The sequence below is a fragment of the Diadema antillarum genome, unplaced genomic scaffold, assembly GCF_040938485.1.
Source record: "Diadema antillarum isolate AM-2024a unplaced genomic scaffold, OU_Dant_1.0 scf00000231, whole genome shotgun sequence".
NCBI lineage: Eukaryota > Metazoa > Echinodermata > Echinoidea > Diadematoida > Diadematidae > Diadema > Diadema antillarum.
In genome coordinates, this window is record NW_027271120.1 from 1,883,488 (window position 1) to 1,898,613 (window position 15,126).

Below are 15,126 nucleotides of genomic sequence, written 5' to 3' on the forward strand. Positions count from 1 at the left end.
GAAACTTCCTGATGGTATCATGGAAAATAAAAACACTGAAAGAGACAGTAGTCACTCTGAAAGTTATGATGCACAGTTTGAACTTCCTCTAGATACTTGTCATAGTTTCCGTATTGCTCAATAAGGTGAAGCCAGAGTCAAAGAATGATATACATTGTCCCTACATCAAATATACCAATATACACTGTATAATGTACTATGATATCTTTGCGAAGTGGATTCATTTCCAACTTGTAAATAGAAAAATGAAAGGCCCCGCATTTGTTAATTCAAAACAATATGAATATTAACATCATGATTTAAAGAGGTCCACTCCTTAAAAAAAAAAAGAAAAAAAAGGTTTGGTCTTACAATGCTCCATATAGCCACTATTGTGCAGAATGTTTATCCACTGATCCGAAATTCATGTGAGCAATGCAGGATGCTTGCACGAAAGGTGCCAAATTGCAGGCTGTTGGACGATGAAATCATGAAAAAAGTCATTAGATTAGAAAGTGATGCATTGAGCAAACCCAATAGAGTCTTTGCTTCGGCAGGTTGCAGCACATTGTCTTTGGTTGTTATAAACTTGATTATCGAACAAACAAAGTTATTTCTTCTTTTCATCATAGAGAGTGGATCTGGAACAAAACAAGAGACCTGGGGGTCTAGCGCTCACCTGAGTATCGCAAGTTCACCTTTCACGCAGCCACTGATCTAAATTACATACAGTAGGCCCTACAGCTCTACTAAAATTAGACCAGGCATTCTCAAGTAGAAGATGAAAATTTACAATTAGGGTCAAAATTTGTTTTGGATTGTGAGGTTTTTAGGAAGATAAGAATGTACAATTTAGGCCCCAATTTGGACCTGCCCACCCCCCCCCCCCCTCCCTGGGCCCCCATGGGGACACCCCTGGATCTGCTATGAACAAACTTGAAACTACCAAAGTAATTAATGTACAAGTAACAAACCCATCGCGCCATAGTATCAACTTAGCTCTATCACTTCTGATTTTAAAGATTCCTTAATTTTGGGAGGTTTGGGCCCTTTGGGGGCCCTCCCTCCAGGTGTGACACGGTTCCCATTTGAACAAATTAAGATCCTATCCCCCTAGGGATGCTATCTGCCAAATTTGGTGAAAATTGGTAATGGGGTTCTCAACAAGAAAATTAAAATGTACAATTTAGGCCCCGTACAATTTGGCTCAGGTGAGTTAAAAAACCCTCCTCATTGGTTCCAGATGGAGAGGAGTAACGTTAGGCTTAACATTAGATTCATCTATTTTAAAGAAAATGTGTGTGTGTCAACACACACACACATTTTCTTTAACAACAAAAACCACTGTGCCAACTTGCAACAATTCATGTCTAGCTTTAACGTTTATACTTGTATAAGATGGATGAGAAAAGAAGATGAGACCTTATGAGCATCCCGGGCCGAGGGCCTTATGAGAACTCCAACAGGGGCCAAGGTGCTCACAAAGGAGGAGCATGACATGAGCAGAAGCCCCGTACCCCCAGCCCCGGCCCCCCTCACAAGATCAGATTGCCCAGACTGAATCAGTAAGTGTCAGTATAATTATTTTGGTTACAGCTCGTTATTCCGAAGGTTCATTATTCCGAAGGCTCTTTATTCCTAAGATTCGATATTCCGAAGGTTCATTGTTCCGAATTTCGTTTTTGGATTAACCAATCTTCGGAATAACGAACCTTCGGAATATCGCCACAAATTTTCGGATTAATGAACCTCTGGGTATAGGGAATTTGCGTGTTTCGGATTAACGACCCTTCCGAATAGCGAACCTTCGGAATAACGAACAGCACCCTACATGTAAATTTGGGGTTTGTCTAACGTTAGATTTGTCTTCGGAAGTTTTTAGGCAAGCTGAAAATATGTGGAATGCCCTATTGTCATCAGTAGCACAAAATACAAAGTGTGTCTAGTCTACACTGACTGCAGTTGTATGTTTGCTGCATGGCATAGCCTGGCACAGGGTCTAGAAACTACGACATACAAAGCGACGGTGGCTCTCATTATCCTCTCAAGCGTTTCACCTCTGTGGTGGTGGCCATTTAAAAATGTTAGACAGAAAGATCCGTCTGTCCGGAGGACTCTTTTATATTTTGCCATTAACGCTGTCCTCCGTAGACATGTAGACCACACGGAGGGGATCCGTGAAGCCAGACGCAGTCTCCGCGGAACATTCCCCGACGGACAGATACAGACCGATCTTTCGGTCAAGTGGCCACTAGAACCTCATGCAGTAGCACTAGCAGTAAGCACAATGCAATGTGAACACAGCGGTGCAGTTACCGTGTACGGATAGTCGCTACATAAAGCGCCGAAGACACGGCTCCGGTGCAATTCGGTATAGAACTAGTGCGTCGTTGGGTTACCGCCAAATGCAATTCTAACGTTACATCACAGGTCCGAACAGAACAACTGAACCGATAAACGGTATGGCTGTCACGGGGATTGATAATGACTGAAAAAATATTGGCCAAAATACTTACAATTAGAATTGTTCCTTGGTATTCTCAGATTCTACCCCAGGGTCGAATTTCACAGCACACGGAACAGGTAGACTGAACACTTTCAAGATTCCACACACTATCGATCGAATTTATGTATACCGGTAATCGATCAGAACCTCAGCGTAGATTGGTCTCGCAGACAGCTTTGACATTGTTTTAGTATCATCAAAAATGAAACGTTGGTAATTCATAATTTTTCGGGGGGGGGGGGGGTACACAACTTGAAACTGTAAATCTTTTCGGTACGTCATTTCAGGACTGTTTTCGGGAAAGATTTGAAAACTAAACCTCATGAAAATACATGTATTTCGGGGAAAAATGCTAAAACATGCCCTATTTCATCAATATTTTGGGATTTTTCCAGACCAAAATGAAAAAGATTTGAAAACCACGCCCAATAAAAAATGCTTGTTTGTCTTTAGTTCGCCTTAGGGGAATCATTTAATAGTTCACATTTCTGGGGAACGATGATATCAAACATTCAGAACACTAACTTATAGTATTTCCCCATTATAGTCAGACTGAAAAAAAAGAAGAACATTATCAATTTCGCAGTGAATGCACATGCAGAAAAGGAATGTCCGGTACGTCGGTCACGAGCATGCAGTCCGATTTTCGGATTTTGTTTTTGTCATTTTGAACTTATTTTGTCATGTATCAGCTGGTGCTGTGATAGACAGCCTCTATGCTCTATGCATATCTCCTTTGTTCAGAGTACATTGTGATATATGGATTTTGTTTTATTTTTTGTGGGGAAAATGCATCAGAGTGTGGGAGTTATGAAATTGATAAAATGTATTGTACGTTTGTTTTGCACAATTTGTTTCCATTGATGAACAAAAATGACAAATTAGGGTCTTTTCTATAGACTAATAATTTGAGGTCGATGGCAAGCAAACTTTAGTGGCCAGTAAAACAATGGATCGATTATAAACACGACTCGGACGACTCATGAATAATTTATGTACACACCCCCAACTTCAACCAATGAGCAATGGTATGGTATGAAGATTTATTGAATGTTCAAGATGGAAAATTCCACTCATGCGTGTTTACCCATTGCACTAGAACCCAAATTCATGTACAATTCTTGTCGTGTGAAATTCATCAAGAGAGAGTGATGTCAAAATCTTAGATCTTTCAAGAAAAGGCACGGATTAAATTGGTATCCTAGGTAACTTTTCAGAGACAATAGAACTATTAATAAACTCTCGATTGTTTCAAGCGATGGAATATTCCATGACAATGATTGTGTAGCAAGGTTGTTTTACGGATTAAGTTTGATTATATTCTTATTCTGATCCTCATGACTAGGCCCAAGTGTTTTTTGTTTCACTGTGTATCATGGTTTCGCCTTATCTCTCCTGACCTTCTGTCTCTCTCGTTATGTTCTGCACATGATCAAGAGACTTCAAATTATTAGTATTTTTGGGGGGAAAATATGGTTTACATATGGCTTTGATAGGATCGGGTGTTGGGACTTGCAACTTCTCTGATATCCGGAAGACAGAAATTTAAATTGGGTCGACTGTGACGTATTTCAGTACCTTGTATCGCGGAACTTGCAGTACTGTATGTTTTCTTTGAACTGCTGCTTTTGTTGCTGAGGCCTGGCTATACCTAATTAACAAGTTTTATTTTTCAGCTTCCACGAACAGCGTTCATTTCCTTCCCACCCTCCCCCTCCCCAACCGTGTCACTCTTCGTAAGTTTCACGTTCAGGTGCAATGGCGAAGATACTCAAAAGCTGGCTGTCGGTGACGTTGACTCACCTATAGTCTACCTCCCGCAAAGCCCTCTCTTCATCTATCAAAACAAAACAAAACAAAACACAACAAAACCTTTATAGCGCCATCTACGTTTAAAGACATTATAATGTGTTCACTTTGCATAGGCGGCCTATAAAGTCTCATTATACATGATGCATATAATTTTTTTTTCTGCATGTTTGGTTTATTTTGTCACGGTGTCATACAATAAATATGGTTTATATTTCTTTCATTTTCCATTGTTGTTATTCGTTACTTCCTGTCAGTTGCTTTTCAGCTCTCAGTTTCAACTGGTACACTGAACAAGTTGACAAAGTTTAGGGCCTATACAGTATGTCCAACAAAAAAAAATACAATCACATTTTTGCAGTGATAACACCCAATATGATTTAACTGTCTAAATGCTACTTCAGGGTCTTGAAATATAACATATTAGCTCTATTTTGCAGAAAACCCCATTCAATTAATTTGGTTAAGCGGTCACAGAGAAATGCGGATTGTTGTAAAGCACATATCTGCCAAGTTATAGCATAAATGCTCTTCTGTGTGCAACACAGTAGACAGAACTTGGAGGGAAGAGATTACCGACATGCTCTACAAAATTCCTCGGTATTTTTTCCTTGACCACTGAAGCAAAATCGAATGAGGTTTTCTGAGAGATGTGGGCAATGAGTTTTTTTTTTTTTCAAGTTCTAAAGTCGGTTTAGGCATGGGCCTAGTGCTTTGAAAAGTGTTCATCCACTGTTTTTTGCTGTTGTTTTTTCAATTATGTTCAGTGTACTTTCCAACCAAATTATCGCGAACTGATAGTAATCTGTTGTGGATTGAGAATCACGCTTGTTGTTGTTGTTGTTGCTGCTACTGCTGCTGCTGTTAACAACAACAACAACAACAACAACGACAACAACAACAACAACAACAACAAGTAGGCCTATTGTCAATCCACAAATTAGTAATACTGTTTACTCTTGATTCATTTTCCATATTACTAAGGGCATGGCAGATGAAAGATGCCTTCCTGAACCTGTACAGATATATATCACATTTTGCATAGTGCATTATACTATATCTTTTATTACACAAATTGTGTTTGCATGCCAGGTTTTATTGCACATTATTCTATTAACCAATGATCCCGTCATTTTTATTCTTTCAGAACATCGTGCTTTCGCTTGCTTTTCAAACAAACGGGGTGGGCGATTAAAGAGAGTTTATGAAGATAGCTTGCTGTATTCCTGGAGTACACGTAGGTATCACATGACATTTTACCCACTAATTGTAAAGATGTTGCTTGTGGGAATTCAAAATGGAATTACATAACCAATATGTATTTGAATTTGATATCAAGTAGAAAAATTAGAGGTAAATAGAATTTCAGCTGGTAAACGTCATTACTGTCAGGCAATACTTGAGTTTGCAAAGCACTAAGTATGACGTTTGCTGATTCTATTGCGCTATAACCTCTCACGTAATTTATTGATTTGTATTTCCGTGTTTGTTTTCTGTGGCCTAGCTCTCACACTAATCAGCACTGCTTCTCCTAGGGTCATCACCACTATATAATTATGACACTTCTCTTTCTCTGTTTTACAAACACTTACGCGCCCCTCTCGCTCTATCACTATAATCATTTTTTTATTTGTATTTGTTCATCACTATTTTAAAACAAAGAACTAGGTATATTGAATGGGACAGAAATTAATTGAAAGCATTTAAATTTCTTTCCGCCGCATGTCATGTAAGCATTAGAACTATATGAGCAGATACAAATTTATACCTCCCCCCGCCAGACACACACACACACACACACACACACACACACAAAGAACACCCGAATAACGTGGGTAATTGCAAGTACACGAAGACCAAAGCCGGGAGGAAATGAGAATATACTTAACTTCGCATGTATCATAATGATCCTGCATTACATTTTATCTTGCTATCTGTCGCCTAAAAGACACATCGCGGGATACATAGTCATGACGGAAACAAAAATGAAAACAAGCGGTTTAGAAATCACGCATATCCATAACAACAAATCTGCATGCGCTGTTTTACTGATCTAAATTTGTTTTTAGAGTTAGTCACTCTCCCTGGGAAAAAGGAAGTATACCTGGGGATGTTTCATAAAGCTGTTCGTAAAGTTACGAACAACTTACAAGCGACTGGTGATCAGTTCTGATGTGCTATACTTATATAGCACATCAATACTTATTTCAATAATTCAGCACAAGAACTGATCACCAGTCGCTCGTAAGTCACTGAGGAGGTTGAAGTTCCAACTGGCTGTAATTATTCAAACAGTTGTCAGTTTTCTATACAAAAGGATTCCACGGCTGCATTCTGTGCCTTTGATGATCGATGTTCGATGCCGCCGCTTTGCTGAGCAATCTGAGGATTAATTTTGAATGTTAACATAATTTCGGCTATACATGTATTTTGCTTGTTCATTCGTTAAATGAAATGAAATCTCACTTATTATAATTCAAGCACACTTAAACAAAAGGCAATCACTTCCAGAAATATAATGGAAAAGTGTAAATCAGAACGAACTGTATTAAGTTAAAGTATTTAATACTATACCCTCCTGAAAAGCCGGTTTATCTCTTTTCCACGTAATTCCGACATAATTATAAAACTGATATGGAAAATCTTCAGGTATATTTCTTTATTAATCAGATGAGTCCCCGGGCATGCCCAGTAGAGTATTTTCATTTCTATTTCATCATTTATTCGTGCATAACATTTATATAGATTATCATCTATCTTTTATAAGTATAGGGAGTGGCAAAAAGTAATGACCATCATACAAAGACATAGCTATATAATACACAACCCAGTCGCTGTAAAAATGCTACAGCGACTAGGCTGTGTATAGTTAACAAAGACATAATAATCTTCCTCAGAAAGTGGCTGGTGATTATGCAATGAGACACGAGTCATGTTTTCCTATCTGCGCGGCAGATCCAGTTTGGCACATACGTGCTTCAAATAATTAATAAATTCGAGTGGAGGAATTGAATTGAATTGAATGATATGGAATGGAATGGAATTGTTAGAGAAGGAGTGGAATATCTTCTCAATTTCTGCAAATTTATGCGTATGTTCGGTAACATTGACAATCACTGATTGAATGCGTATTTTCTCTGGCTTTGATGTTCCGTGCTTCAGAGACCAAAGAATATATTTTAGAACTGCTGCTCGCTGGGTTTGTTCACGGAAGTTGTTTCCATTTTTTGTGGGTTTGTTGTCTGTGATGAATGACGCATAATCAAACAGAAGTACAGTCTTTTATGAAAACAATTCATTAACACCTGCGGCGAGGTGCATAACTTCACGGAGTTGAGCGTGGGCAAATAAAGAAGAGATTTCATTACTGCTACATTGTACTTCACGCCTCCCTGCTATGATGGTTACGCATGATGAATTTGGAATGTGTATAGCTCTGCCATGTGCATGACTCGACTGGATCTGTCCAAATGTAAGCAAACAATAAACGCTCATTTTGTTGGAGAAAACTATTTTCCTTTCTCAATTAGTCTTGTCATTCGCACCAAGGAGGTTTAAGAGATGGAGTTCCAGCTGGCTGTAATTATTCAAATAGTTGTCACTTTTCTATTGATGTACAAAGTACAAAAGAATTCCACAGGTGCATTTGTGCCTTTGGTGACAGGGTTTGATGCTGTCGTCTTGCTGAGCAATCGAAGATTCATTTTGAACGTTAACTTAATGTTGGCTATATTTTGCTTGTTTATCTATTAAATGAAACGAAATCTCACTTAATGATAAAGCTCATTAAACAAAGGTCAATCCCTTCAAGAAATACGTGCAAAAGTGTAAATCAGAGCTGTATCATGTGAAAGTGTTTAAAACTGTACCCTCCCGGAAAGCCGGTTTTATCACTTTTCCACTTAATTCCTCCAAATAAAACTGATATGGAATAATCTTCGAGTATAATTCTATATTAATAGATATCAGATTAGTGGCCGGGCACGGCCAGTCGACTAATTTTCATTTTCATTTCATCATTTTTTTGCGCAATTTCTATTCGTGCATCCCCGTGTCTTTACCATTATAATTATACCACCTATCTTTTACAAGTAGGGATGGCGAAAAGTAATTACCATCACAAAGACATATTTTCGTTGGAAAGTGGCTGATGATTATGCAATGAGACATGAGTCAATTGTCTTCCTATCTGAGCGGCAGATCCAGTTTGCCACATGCTTCAAATACTTTCGAGTGGCGGCATCGAACGTGACTTCAAAGGAAATACAACAGTTGTGACTCCATTCTCTTGAACCTCCTTGTTCGCACAAAACCAACACACCGACAAACAAATGAAATACCTATATCTACGGAAATATTCATGAGATTTTCAGTAAACCGGAAACCAGATTCTTTCTTTCTTCATCTTATCTATTTTTTAGCAGACATGATTGCTCAAACGGGATCCAGAACTTTAAATTCAAATACTAGTTGTGAATTACTGGGGCATAAAGTGCTGATGTTATTTTGACTTCGAGTGTTCATTTTATTCATATTGATTTTTTTTTCTCACAATAACAATAAACGACACGTTTATTTCACATGGTTGCCTATATGTCCAGAGATAACGAAAAAAGAACAATAACAACACCCCATACATTTCCGGAAGCATTTGAATAGAGACTATCAAATAGAAAGGCTAGCGTAGGAAATACTGTGACTTTTCGGTATCAAACAAACCGATCAAAAAGACGGGAGTGCAGGGGCATCAAGTTACCAACAGTGTGGTTGTGTCGTATAACTCTCCAGCTCCCTTGTGGAGAACATCATGATTTATCAAGCTGGTTTTTAAATGATCATTGGTCTTATATTAAAATTGTTAACTCTGTCATTATCGCTTTCAAAGTCTCATCCCCTATTGTGTGTCTCCATTGTTTGCTTGTGTGTATGGGTGGGTATTTTTCTGTTTGTTTGTTTCCTTCCTTGCTTTTGTTTGATTAATTTTCAGACGAGACTGCGGAATTCTGGCATTGAGACAAAAGGAGAATTTTAGTGCCTTGATTTAAAAAAATATATATATATATTTGCGTAGTATGGGAGCTAGCTCTGTTACTACCAAAAACAAAGAAGTAAAATGAAACACATCCACATATACCACATCCTCCTCCTCCACCTTCCCCCCTCCAGCGCGCACACAATTAAAAGAAAAAAAATCTTTATTTGATTTCTATAATTTTTACATAACAAAACACCCATCTACATTCCAAAACAATAATTTCGAATGTAAGCAAATGCACACACACACACACAAACACACACACACACACAAACAAACACATACACAGAAGAGTAACATTTGACGTTATAATAGGAACATAATAGTAGGCACATTCCTAAATTTTCAAGTTCTTGGTTTGGAGTAGGTTTCCTATGCAGATGATCGATGAAACATGCCACATTGCAGGAAGATCATGATAGTACATGTATTGCCTTATTTTTTCTCCACAGTGCCTACTCACTTTGTAGTGATTTAAACTGTACCTCAAGCATCAGTACAGGAATACAGTAGTTTCCTTTTCACAACATCTGCAATTTATCAACAAAATCCACTTGATACATCAGCAAACACTGAACATGTACACACTCAATATCTCTCTTTCTCTCCCATCCTCTCTCTTTCTCTCTCTCTCTCACACAGACACATAGATATATATATATGTATATACATGTATGAATTATACATATATATTATATAATATATATAAATATTATACATATATATATATATATATATATATATATATATATATATATATATACTTCTATCATCATTATAGTTATTACATACTCACATAATTATGATATAATGGACAAGTCTTAGAAAGATGTGAACTTTTAAAACCTCCACTCCTTTTTTTTCTTTTAACATTCATGCCTGGTAGAGCATTTATTTTCATTATGTTTCTTTGTCAACATTACAATAGATAAAGACAGCGCAGGTATTTACATTGTACACATGAAAGCATAACACTTCTTTTATCTACCGTAAAAGTGGAAATTTTCGCGCGACTAATTTTTTGCGCTTGGCCGGGTAAGAAGAGTTTCGCATATTTTTAATTCCGCGGAATCAAGATATGATGCACAGGAACATATGGCTAGCAAAAATATTCGCGTGCTTTTATTTTCGCGGTAGTTTCTGGTTGCACGAAATGCGCGAATATTTCAACACCGCGAAAATTTCCACCTTTACAGTATTCAATTTTTCATCAAAGGCAAGGTCACACACAATCTCTACACCTGTTATATCTCATGACAAAATTACTTGGGAAAGGGATAAAATGAAACAAAAAAGGTCAAAGAGACCAAATTATTAACCAGCCATATATAAATATTGTGTTTTGTTGGACTGCAGCCTACGTTACACTGAGGTTAAGAAGGGATAAGCCACTTTTTTAGCTGTACTGCCAAACTGTGCCCTCAGAAAAACTTAAGTGATGAAGAAGAAGAAAAAAAAAATCCATTGATACATAGAAGGTTGTATGTACAAAAGAGTTTAGTGAAGGTCTAATGCCACTTTGACACTCAAATGATGATGCATCAAATAACCTTCTTGATGGATTGCCGCGCAATCCCATTTCGTTAAAGCTGTTATAGGATTCTTCTTGGCAGATATGACGTAAATCTGGAAAGCTGGCCAAGTGTTGCCGGGTGATGGCGCAATGCCAAGCAGAGAAAGTTGGATGGGGGACAAGGCCTCTTGAAGAGATCACACTGAATTACATTTAAGTGTGCCAAAGAAGAACAGAAATTCACAGCATTCACTTGGCTCCGCCCTGAATTACCCAGAAAGGCGACTATGAAACACTCCCTGTGGTTGATGAGGTGATTCTACATCCACCTGTTAGCAAATGCCATTGCTATATTGTTAGAACTGAACACAAAGATAGGCAATTCATGTCCATTTTCCACAGCTGAATGCATACCAGATTTTTACATTTTTTTAAACAGAGATCGCTGACAACATTTGGACATTTGGATGCTCACTACAGGCCCATTCTAAAGACTTTTAAAGAATTCTTAATTCTAAAGGCCCAATTATTTGGGTCTCGATTTGAATCACGACGCAAATTGTGTGTGGACGTAATGATAGTGACTTTAAGTGAGATTGAAATCACGATCTGTGCACCGCAAACGAGTAATAGTACACATAATCATGACATATATGAAGGTTTGAGGGGTTGACTCTAGATTAGTAAGCCCATCACTTGGGTGTAGCAACGTGCTTTGGTCCTTGGTGACACAAATGGAGATTAGGTAATTGCAATACATTGGCAACTCATTCATCAGACAATTTCCAGAGTGTGTGCCAATCAGCGAACAGCAGTATAGGTGATGCAATTCATTAAATTGATGACAAACCACTTGTCGGCATAAGTCCACTCTGATAGAGTCTGCATAGAGTGAGTAATAATTGTTTCTTTGAAGAACAGAAATTTAATTATTTGTTTGTCTGTTTGTTTTTTAATTTCAGTTTCTCATTGAAAAACTAATACAGAGGTGCCAACATTTAGACCAGCCAAACTGCAAATCTTCATGATAGAATGGGGGGGGGGGCATATTGTGGGTCTCAAGAAATGCACCAAGGATCACAGCAGAGCTCTGAAGAAAAACCTCTCCATGAATTGATAGTTCCAATCTATATTCCAGCTCACACGAAAATTTTTACAGCAATATAAATATGACCATGAAAGTCTTTACAGAGGGTTTTACAGTAGCAAAGTTTGAGTAACTTTTGTTAATTAACACATATCTATTAAATATTACCATAAACATGAGTAGTATGAACAAACATTTCTGTGCCTGCCTCATGTTCTTCTGAGCATTGATATAATGATTATAATAACATCCCGACATGAAGATTTTGACTTTGGGCCAGAAGTTGACATGGCACTCCTGCATTTTGCTGTGAAGAAACAGGCATCAATACCATGTACCTGAAGGAGATGCAAATCATGGCTAAGTTGGAGACACGGTCATTCCCACTTCAAACACCGCATACTCTGTTAAAGAGAGTCTGGACAACTTAGACACATGTGCATCATGATGTTTCAGAGCAAAAATAATCCACCGAGTGACTATCATCTTTATGGGCCAAAACAAATTCACAGCTGGAAAAAAAAAGGAGGATATTAATGACAAAAAAGGGGCGGGGAGAAGAAACAAACAATAAATACCTCAAGTGAATGCAATGCCCAAAGTATAATTGCACACCAAACTTTGGAGTCTTCATTAGATGCAACTGCAATGTATACATACACACAACTACTCAGTTCAGATCATTCTGAACAATTTGAATGGTTACATTATACTAATAGTACTCTGTTCTACTTTTTATTGTTCACGAGCCAGTCTGCTAGACTGGAACACAACTCGGTGTGTTGGCGCACTTGGTCAATATGTCACCTTCATCCTGGACGTTATCTATAGAGAACTTTGGTAGAATTTGAAAGCACAGATCTCGTGCGAGAAAGAGAGAAGTTTCCTCCTTGGAATGTAGTGCAGTGGATACAAACTCCACAGTCTCTCCTTATTCCTCCTTCCTACAAAACAATTCACAATTCAGCTTCTCCTAATGAACTCCGTGCATCATGATGAAAATACTACTTCATAAACCGTCTCCATGGCGACTCCTCCAACACCCTATCTACCTGCTGAGTAGCATCATACTGTAAAACCAGATATGTTCGTGTGCATTCCAATTTCACAAATTTTGCGAGAGCCAATGTGAAAGTTCTTGTCTACGCTATATGCACTGAATACCAGTGGCAATTTGTGAACAATTCTTGCTTTACAGTGCCATTTCTGGAGCGACCAAAAATACTAAGCAGTCGGGACAACACACCAACTTCACTCTGCTTTGAGATATCCAGCATGCCTATCGCATGAAGATTAACAAGTTTTGCTACAACGCTCGTAAAGAGGTCTAGCAAAAATTTGTGAAGAGTTAAAGACCAATATATATCCAAACTATTGAGAAACAAAACAAAAATACCAGTCACTAGGATGGCTGAGGAATCTCAATCTGATTTTTTGTCGTTATTTGCACACTCTTCTTTGTGATGATTACAACTAGTACTGGTTATAATATCCCTGCTGCAGGACTGCCAGGTATCTTGATTTTGTTCACATTTTTGTAATTGTTGATGAAGTATTAAAAAAAAAACCTGCAAATTTAGCATCCATCAAAGTACCTTTCATGTCAGTCTAACTGACACACTGTAATCATGAACTCTTGCCACTGTAGCTGTTGCATTAGTTCTCTTTTCAGATTTCACAATTCTTCTTGAATGCAGAATCTAGGTTTAGAGTGAATGTCCTTGAATTCTATGAGACAGACTTGGCAGATCAGCACAGCAAAATACTGACTGAAAAAAAAAATATGAAAGAAAACACGATAAAAAAAAGGTGTAAATCACACACATGCTTTCATGTACCATCACCTGGACAATTAGAGTTTTTCCATAGGCAGTTTGACAACAACAATAATGATAAAAACATAATAAACATGATAGAATAAAAATTAATAAGAAATATGCAAATTACAGTAATAAAACACCAATAATGAAGAATATAATCTAGCCTAAACATGGTCTAAACATAAATGGACTAATGATTGATATGAGATTGAACACAGGCACAAACTAATGAGAAAGAAGCTACACTGTATGGTACAGCAGCCACAAAAGGAAACACAGTGCATTGTGGGTCCACTCAACTAGGAAACATGATGCATATTGGATCCATACCAGATAACATAATGCGATTTAAATTCTTTTTAAGTGAGCTCTGCAAGCGTCAGTTTAGGCACTGCTAAACAAACTAACACACTAAGTTTTCAAGGTGACGTTCACATTGGCAATGAAATATCATAGAATCGCTGTGCATGAATATCTCTCTATATTAGTAGTTGAAAGGTTCAACTTCAGAGATTTTGTAACACTCACATATAAGTACCTTCATAATTAAAACCATTAAATATTACATTGATATAATATCTACAGTCCATATCATCTCGTCTCTGACCTACAGCAAAAATTTTTGCTGATCACATGTACTAGCTTTCTTTTATCATTATCGGAACAAAGTAGTCACAAGACACAGTAGTTATCACAGTGTGCAAAGGAAATTGCCATGCTAATATTTGATTGATTTCACACGTTTGCTCCCTTAATTAATGTTTTTATGACTACCATTCAGAGCACATACAGTGTATGCCCATCATTCCAGCACACAGAGTTATCTGAAACCTTGTTCGATAGTTCCTGCTCAACTCTTAAAGGTGCATGGTCCAGGTGTTTTAGTCAAATGCATGCAAAATCATAAAATTTGGGATACACACAAGTTTTACATTGACTACTGTATATGTTGGTTGAACGTTCATTTTTTTTCACAATCAGTGGAAATTACCTTTGCTTGATAAGACTTTCACCTGCTGGATCTACAGGCTTCTTCAGATCGAGCGCTGTGATTCCACTGATTGTGAAAAAATGAATGTTCAACCAGTTGATTTTCCAATCAGATGAATCTTTTCAGTGACTACTGTATAAGCTGTTATTTTTGCGAGAGTTTAATTTTGCCGATCACTGTTGGACTGCGAATTTAACATGTGAAAATGTTGCCATGCGCTAGGGTAATAGTGCACTTAAGATAGCCTTGGTGTTAATTCGCGAAAACAATGTGTCGCGCAAAAATCTGAGACCTCCTCATCCGCAAAAAAAAAAATCTGTACGCGAAAATAACAGCTTTAATATACAGTGCTCTTTTGACACTTAGGATAGAAGAACTTACGTGAG

General features: G+C 37.7%; 1 protein-coding gene across 1 annotated transcript in view; it reads right to left on the reverse strand.

The window, feature by feature from the left end:
* LOC139724816 (sestrin-1-like) overlaps nt 1-2,587 on the reverse strand; it is an 81,934-nt gene extending 79,347 nt beyond the window's left edge. The window contains exon 1 of the mRNA XM_071635940.1: nt 2,496-2,587. The gene's annotated coding sequence lies outside the window, so the exon portion shown is untranslated. The remainder of the gene's footprint in view (nt 1-2,495) is intronic.
* Nucleotides 2,588-15,126: the final 12,539 nt, after the last annotated feature.